Source organism: Sorghum bicolor, chromosome 6, assembly GCF_000003195.3.
Source record: "Sorghum bicolor cultivar BTx623 chromosome 6, Sorghum_bicolor_NCBIv3, whole genome shotgun sequence".
NCBI classification, from domain to species: Eukaryota; Viridiplantae; Streptophyta; class Magnoliopsida; order Poales; family Poaceae; genus Sorghum; species Sorghum bicolor.
Window position 1 is genome coordinate 1421450 of NC_012875.2, and position 8281 is coordinate 1429730.

The window sequence follows — 8281 nt, forward strand, 5'->3', positions numbered from 1 at the left end:
ACAGCCTATAGCCTGGGGCCCTAGGCCGAAGCACTTTTTTTTGCCCGGCCCAAGCACGGCACGGCTCGGTATTGTGCGGGCCTGGGCTGGCATGACCCAATACATTAGGTTGTGCTTGGGTCGCACCCTACGCCCGCAGGCTGGCATAGCACGACCCGCATTTTTGTGGCAAGCCCGGTGACGGCCCGATGGCTATCCTGACCTACTAAGAGCCCACTAGCCTCTTCAAAAAAAGAGCTCACCAACCACACTCTAACTTGCATGCTTTCCCCACTCCACCCCTTCTCCGTGCTGCACTCTCCACGCACGATGCAGGCAGGCAGCGACAGGCTCAGTCCTCTCAATGCAATAGCAGCCGTCTTCTACTCCACACCCTCTTTTTCCCAACGTTGTCCGCACTTGACGAGTCACGAAGCTCAGCCTCCATTCGCTCCGCCCTCCTTCCTAGTGTCCTCTTTCCCTAGTGCGTGCATCTGATGCTGCCCTCTGCTCCCCGTTCTAGAGACAGAGATGCTCGCGTGGCCCTCCTCTTCCCTCCTCGGGTGCATGGCCGCTGCCTACGGCCAGATCCACCTCGCGAGCGAGCACACATGCAGCCCACAGGCCATGCTTTTTCGGGCTAGCATGGCTCGGAAAATGGCTCATTGGCTGTCGACTTAGCGTGAAGGGCTGTTGCGACATAGCCTGGTGGCACAATAGGTTGTACTGTGTCGTGTCGGGCCAGGTGGCCCGAATACTCATCTATAAATATAGGTTAAAATTGTCATTTTTCAAACCCCCCACCCTCAGCAACAATGAACCTTGTCTACGATCCTACAACTAAGAGAGACATACTTATAATTTTAATAAAAGAAGTATAGATAACTTCCGATCATAGGTAGCTTAGTTATAAGAAGATAATTAATTTTCTCTACACTAGACTAGAGGAGTGTGTATGGTGTGAACCTATGTTTTATTTAGATGTGAAAATTTAGAGTTGTTTCTAACATCATATTTGTTTCGATCGTAGCCAGATTATTATAATCTCGATTATACATGGGATTATAATAGTTATGATTCCTGGATTATATTATATAGTCATCATTAGTTAAAGTGAGAAATTTTTATCTTACCCGACCCAGGACACGCCGCATGCACGTGTTTGCTGCTGCCAGCGCTCACCACTTCAGTCTTCAGGTGCTATATGCAGGGGAGAGGAGAACGGGAGAGAGATGTGCAGGGAAGAGAGTGTGATAGCAGATATAGGGTGTGTTTGGTTTTCTCATCTATTTTTAACTTGGCTAGCTTTCTAGTCTGGGCAGCTTTAGCCTATTCCTAATCAGCCAGTCCTTAGTTGTTTAGTTGCTTGCATTGTATTGTTTAAGCCTGGCAGCTGGTGTGCTTGTTGGCTGGTTTATTTTGCATAGGTGCTTCTCTTCTTTATCTTGGTAAGTTTACCTCTGTTAGACACAGGGTCGAACAGGTGGTGGACGGTTGGAAAACACACGAGCCTTGCTCCTTCGTCCTTGCCATGGACCGAGGCTCTGCTCCTCCCCTGACCTCGCCATGGACGGCGACGCAGCACACATGAGCAAGCCAAGGATCGAATAGCAAATCGTAGATGCTTTGACTCTTCAAAGTTTGAACCACATGCTGAGAGCCTGAGACTACATCCGATTGCTAGGCTAGTAAGGATACAGCTTCATTAGGACACTTACTTACAATGTAGAAATCATAAGTAATTTTTATAGCCTAGGACATTATATCTTAAAAAAAACTATTCTTCTCGATGCAACTTTTCTACCCAGAGTCAAAATAAAAATCCAACCATTCATCTTCTCTCCTGTACTCGAGTCCTCTGTGCCATGAACCATGTGCAGGAGGCAAGCGGAGGGAGACACACTAGCTCGGTAGAGTGCACGGCCATGAATTCCTACGCAGGTAGGCTCCCACGCTTGGAGGGCTGGGCAGAAGTGGAGTGGGGTGAGGGGAGGAAGACATACAAGCTCAACAGGGTGGGTAGCCGTGGCGTGAACTCCCCGGCGACAACTGCTCCGGCGGCTGAGCGGCGGCCGTGCCGACGAGCCGTAGATCACCGCTGGTATCCACACGATCGCTATCGGCGCACCGAATCTAGAAGAAGCACGTAGAGGAAACTTTCTTGGCATGTTGGTTTCCAACTCCAGATGATCTGTGAATTTAAATGTCTATTCAAGATAGAATGAAACAGTGCATTGGGGATTGTTATCTATGTTTCATTACATTGCATTCTACATCTGACTTGACATTTTTTTTACAAACAACGTTATGAAACTCTCTAGTGTTAGTAGAGATTGGTCTAACAGTACAATATGTCCCTTAATTTAATTAAGGTTGGCAGAAGCGAGTTGTCTTTGTGTGATTTTGTATGTTTAGGTGGTAGTCATAGACGATTATTGAGCAAATTTCAGAGAACTACAAGTACCTATATATGCCAATTTAACATAGAACCATGGGTTCAATAACATTTTTCACAAGACCACCTTAGAACGCAGAACCGTAGCTTATGTCTTTTTTTTTTATCATCTGGTTTGTCCCACACCTTGTGAAGAGCATATATAACATGGCAGCTTGGTTGTTCTAAGTAGTTCTTTTGTGAAAGTTGCACATAAACAACATGATCACTAAATTGACATTAATTTACTACTACTACAGAGCAATAGTGTGTTTTCACTTATTTTGTACAACAAAATTCATAACTTTTTCATATGAAGTGGGATCAAGATAAACTTTTTACCACAATTGTAGAGTTCAAAGAGATCTAAAACTTCATAGTTGATAACATTTTAATTTGAAATGGTTTATATCTCCAAATATTCAATATAGATTCTTGAGTCAGATTTGAGATGATTGACAATATAATGACCTAGCCTAGTTCAAAATATCAACCCTAGGCTAGATGAGTCTGAACCGGTAGTGCAAGTTTTTTCGGGTGGGGCGGACTTGGACCAAATTTTAAATGATGATACAACAAATAGAACCCATAGATGCTTTTCTGGATTCAATTTCCACTCCTATTCCCCAGCCACTGTTAACACCTAGACCGCAACAGACACGGTTCAACCAGAGAAGTAGCCCGCACCAATAAGCGGCAGAGCTCTAGGCTTGCAAAAAAAAGCGATAGCCAAGCATCTCCAAAGCTTTTGCATAATTAAGTTGGCATTTGTTGTTGTTTGCAAACTTCCAAACAAAATGCAAAGTCTAAAAATAGGTCATCTCCAAAGGTTTTTGCATAATTGAGTTGGCAATTAGCCAAAGTGGACCTGGGCGCGATTTTTTTTCCTTTGCACGATCGTCTTCTCGCGCGACTTTGCTTTGCGCGCGTAAAGTCGCCGCCAGTTCTCGCGTTTTCGTCACAGGTCGCGCCGCCAGTTCTTCATGCTCCCCACCGCTCGTTGCAGGTGCTGCCGCGACGACTCGTATCAGACTCGTATCAGGTTCTATAGCGGACGGCGGCGATGGTGTTGCTCGCGATCGGCAGTGGACGGCATGGGGTTTCTGTCGCGATCGATGGACCATATATGGCGCGAAGAAAGTCCAGGTCGCGCGGGGGATCGGGAGACGCGCGCGATCGGCCTTATGCCAAGCCGTGCGCGGTTTGACATATATGCCAAGTTTGCTCTCATTTGCCAAGTTGCCCAAAATGCAAACTCCAAATGCAAAACCATTGAATACCTTTTTTTGCGATTTTTGGAAAATTATAAGAATGCAAAGTCCAAATGCAAAACCCTTGGAGATGGGCAATTGAGATCGCGCAAGACTTGTTAGTTAAGAAGTTGGGGGAGCTAGCGCACATAGATAACACCGACACAGTTCCCAACCCTGATGATTTTGATCTATATGCGCAGCACTTTGCAAGGCCGGTGGAAAAGACCACGATGGATGCCATTCAGGATCTGATCAAGCACGCGGAAAGATCCCGAAGAAGGCTAAAGACCATAGGGAGGCTGCTGGGTGTTGGGAAAATGCTCACTGCACCCTCCAGCAACACAGTGAAACGAGAACCTTCTCACTCGGTGCCGTGAGAGGCTGAACAGAAACGAACAGTGGGCTCAACAGTAGGTGAATACAATGAATGCTCTCTGTATTAATGACGGTATCTCACCCCTTATATAGGGCTCGGAAACCGACCTAAGACAATTACAGATTTGCCCCGTGACGGTGGGGAAATATTCCAGCATATCCTTATATCACAGTCTACTGACTCTAAGTCACTTGTGTAATTTCACATCACGGGCTCTCCACGCGCTCCTTGTCTGGGGCTTCAGACTGTCGAACGCTCGTATCCTCCGCCCAGCAGTCGATCCTTCGACACTTCTTCGTCGGAGGTTCCGTGGCCCGAACACGCCTGCTCAGATGCGCCGGAGGTTTACCTCCTCGGACGCATCCTTTGGACATCCTTCGTCACAGGAAGGCTCAAAGGTTCCCTCTTTCTTCGCCTGCAGATCTCCGCCGGTGTCCCGGTCCCTGCATATGCTCAACGTCACAAGAGGCATGTCAACGTTAGCCTTTTTCAGGGTCCTCCGCATGCATCTGCACGGAGGTTCCTTGGATGGAGGATAGCCTTCGACGCTTCCGCGTCGGAGGTTCCTCGGGTGAAGGATATCCTTAGACGCTACCAGGGGGGAGGATGCGGCCATTTCCCAACACTGGGACCCCAGGTCTGGTGGCCTAAGAGTCATGCTCCAGTCGACTACACTTACCAAGCCAACAGATCTTCTTGTGCCTCAATAAGAACAATGCATAGGTTTTGCTTTCACTTGCCTATCTAAAAAAGCATACAGAAGTGACTCGTCAGGTTTAAAATAGATAGCTGTACTATACAAGTGTTATAACTGTATAAATTTCATATTTATTCATTGACATCTTGTCTTGTATACTACCAAAACTTTTAGATGGATATAGAGTTGTTCTCCACACACATGCAAATGCCATATAAACCCTTTACACTTACTAGGCCAACAGATCTTTTTACGCCTCAATATCAATGGATATCTCACCCACTGCTCACCCACTGCTAAAAGAATAATTAACTGAAAATATAAACTGTGGCGAGCATATGTTACATACCATCAAACTTTAATCAGCTGATCACAATGTTTGTATTTATGTATGCCTTGTTTATTTTAGTTGAAGAACATGTAGTTCTGGCCAACATTAAAATGCTAGCAACATCTGCACTGCTTGACGTAGTGGACTGAATCGCATCTGTTCGTGGGCAGCTGCATGGGTAAGCCGAACTTGGCCCACGAAAGCCCAATAAAAAGCTTCATCAGATCTCCTATATGGCTTTTGGATCTTCTTCTATATATATAGTGTTTAGTATTTATTCATGGGAATAGTGTTATACTAGTTCGTCTTTTTCGATACTACCAAAACTTCTAGATGGATACAGAGTTGTTCCCCACACATGCAAATGACAGAGAAGGGCAAAATACGTTGCACCGTGTCTTCAGGGCGTAATAGAAATTGCTCTCCGTTAGACTACGATGCTATCTTGTCCCCCTGTATATACAGATGTTCGGCTTCCCTTAATTCCCTGATGCTTTTTTATGTGTGCTGCTGGTGGTTATGAGTATCTGAAAGTTTAATACAGAAGAGAAAATCATGACACACTCCATTTCCATGAATCTGCGCTGCGCAAGCTGTTAACTACTAAGTACTTGACAAAGAGTGCGTCAGCTTAATTTCAATCTAGTACTTAAAGCTAGTATATAGTATGTATGTTCTAAGGGTACTTACTTAACAGAAAACCAAAGACAAGTAAAATAAGTGGCTGCCATGCCGGTGATGACTCGTACTAATCATATGTGTTCCTCGTCTAAAAAGAATCATTTGTGTTTATGACCTTGAAGACCTTTGCATGTATACCTCTTTTTGTTTAATTTTCCCCAATCCTTTTCACCAAACACCTGGTGATCGAACTATTTTTGTAGCACGTAAGCTAACACAGGAACAGAGGAATCGATGGGTTCAGTCCCAACTTATAGTGGTAAAGGTTCTGTTCAGAATACAAGACCATGCATTCTAAACAGATATTGGGTTAGTGGACTTAAAACATTTAATTTGTATGAGATGATGTTGGTGCCTTGGCGCGGATTTTTCAGATCAAGCAACGCCTGACATCTGTTGCTAACCAAAGGATAGTATAGCAAAGATTAACTAGCATATATTATTATTCTAGCAAAAAGGTTCATAAAGGGATGGATTAAAAACCAGTATCCACAAAATAAAGTTACTTCCCCACATCCAACCGCAAGTTGCGCTACTTTAACTAAATTAACATACATCCACAGTAGGATTTTATCTTCAAGCATGTTTCTTTAGTTCATCTACATGTTAGATGTTTCTAAAGATCCCAACAAGAGCAATGGATCGTCGACGATGTCAATTAGTAGTAGCGACGTGACCACCTGCTCCATGATCAAAGTGGTAATAATTATAGCATACTACTACTGAACAATTTGCACCTATGAAAAAGACAAGTAGTACCAGTATAGACCATTCGTCTTCTTTCAGAAAATTTCATTGCTGTAGGACTATCCATTGACGATACAGTTACAATTATCCACCTAGCTAGATTCAGATTATTTTCAGCTACCACGTGCATTACCTATGACTGATCCACCTTTCAGACGGGCAGCAGTCAGGATGCGGTTTCGTTTATTTTAGATCTGCACTACTTATATGAAAATTGCACATAATCATGGTAACAATGTTTGTAATTTGTCAGCAAAAAGGACTAGAGTAAAAGTTGCAGGTTTTCTGGTATGGTATGATTTCAAATGGATGGATTCAGTTGGTAAAAAACTCAAAAAAAATTATGGAACGAAAAAGCAAGCGTGTGTTAATTACTTATTACGAAGGGCCCCTAACTAATTGGTGATGATTACTGCACATGGAACCTTGTACCTTAAAACCTTTGTATTTCAAAAGCCACACACACCAGTCCTCATGAAAATTTGTTCTGGCCCATCCCCATCAGGCCATCACACAGCTCCAACAACTCAAAGTACTACACAAAACAGCACTACATTTTTTTGTCACTAATTATAGATTATTACACGCACCATTTGGGCACTTGTACATATATAGGCCAGAGACCATGGATCAGTGGACACCTGTGTGTGTACCTATAAGCTAGCTTAGCAACCTTAGCTTGCAACTCAATCAGACCAGATCACCACCATTAGCTAGGCCAAATCACCCTTCACTTAGCTTGGTTTAGTACCAAACGCATGCTATTAACATTTGAGGCTGCTAGCTAGTATCATCACCAACAACAATGTCCAGGCTGCAAGCCAAGAGCTTCAGGAGGAAATCATCTCACAGCCACAACAGCAGCAGCAGCAGCAGCAGGGCGGCACGGCGGTGGCCGACAAGGCTGGTGGACGGCTTCAGGAGGATGCTGGTGGGGCTCTTCTCCTTCCCGCCGCGGCCGCCCAAGGTGACCTTCTCCTCCGTCGACGACCACCGTGCCGGCGGTGCAGGGGTTGCCGGAGGAGGAGGCGGCGGCGGCGACGCGTCCAAGAGGTCGTCGTGGAGCAGCTCGAACCTGCACCCGCTGAACGCGCACTACGACGAGGCCATTGCCGACTGCGTCGAGTTCTTCAACAAATCCGCCAGGGTCGACCTCAGGTCGAGGCCACACTTTTGATAATCCGGCCGCCGGCCGGTTGCTGCCAATTATATATCGTGATCTGCCGATCTGATTAATCTAGTGATCGATGGTTAGGTAGTTCCATCTTATACCATCGTCGTCTCTGCTACACTTCATTGATCTTCTTCTAAAGTAAAAGATCAATTTTGGATCCATTAAGTTCGTCGTAGTCCAATCCGAATGATCTAAGGTATACCAAACAGGTTATGTATGTAGACGACGTTGTGCATGTGCATCGATGTGTGTGTATATATTTTCACTCTGTGTACGTCTGCTCAAGATTAATAATCAGATCATGGTCGCTGCATGTTATCTTCTCTTTATATCACTTTTTGATGATTGAAAATATGCCCACGCTTGCTACGGGCGGCGCCCATAGAGATGTATTTTCTATTCTACTCTCTCCATTCTAAATTATAAGTTGCTTTGACTTTTTTTATACATCTATTTTGCTATGTATCGTGATATAATAATATGTCTATATATCAAAATGGATGAGAAAAAAAGTAAAATCGACCAATTTAAAACGGAGAAAGTATTTATTTAGTGCAACACCGATTATATATGTGGATTTACTATTTCTTATCAAATATAATAGGGGTT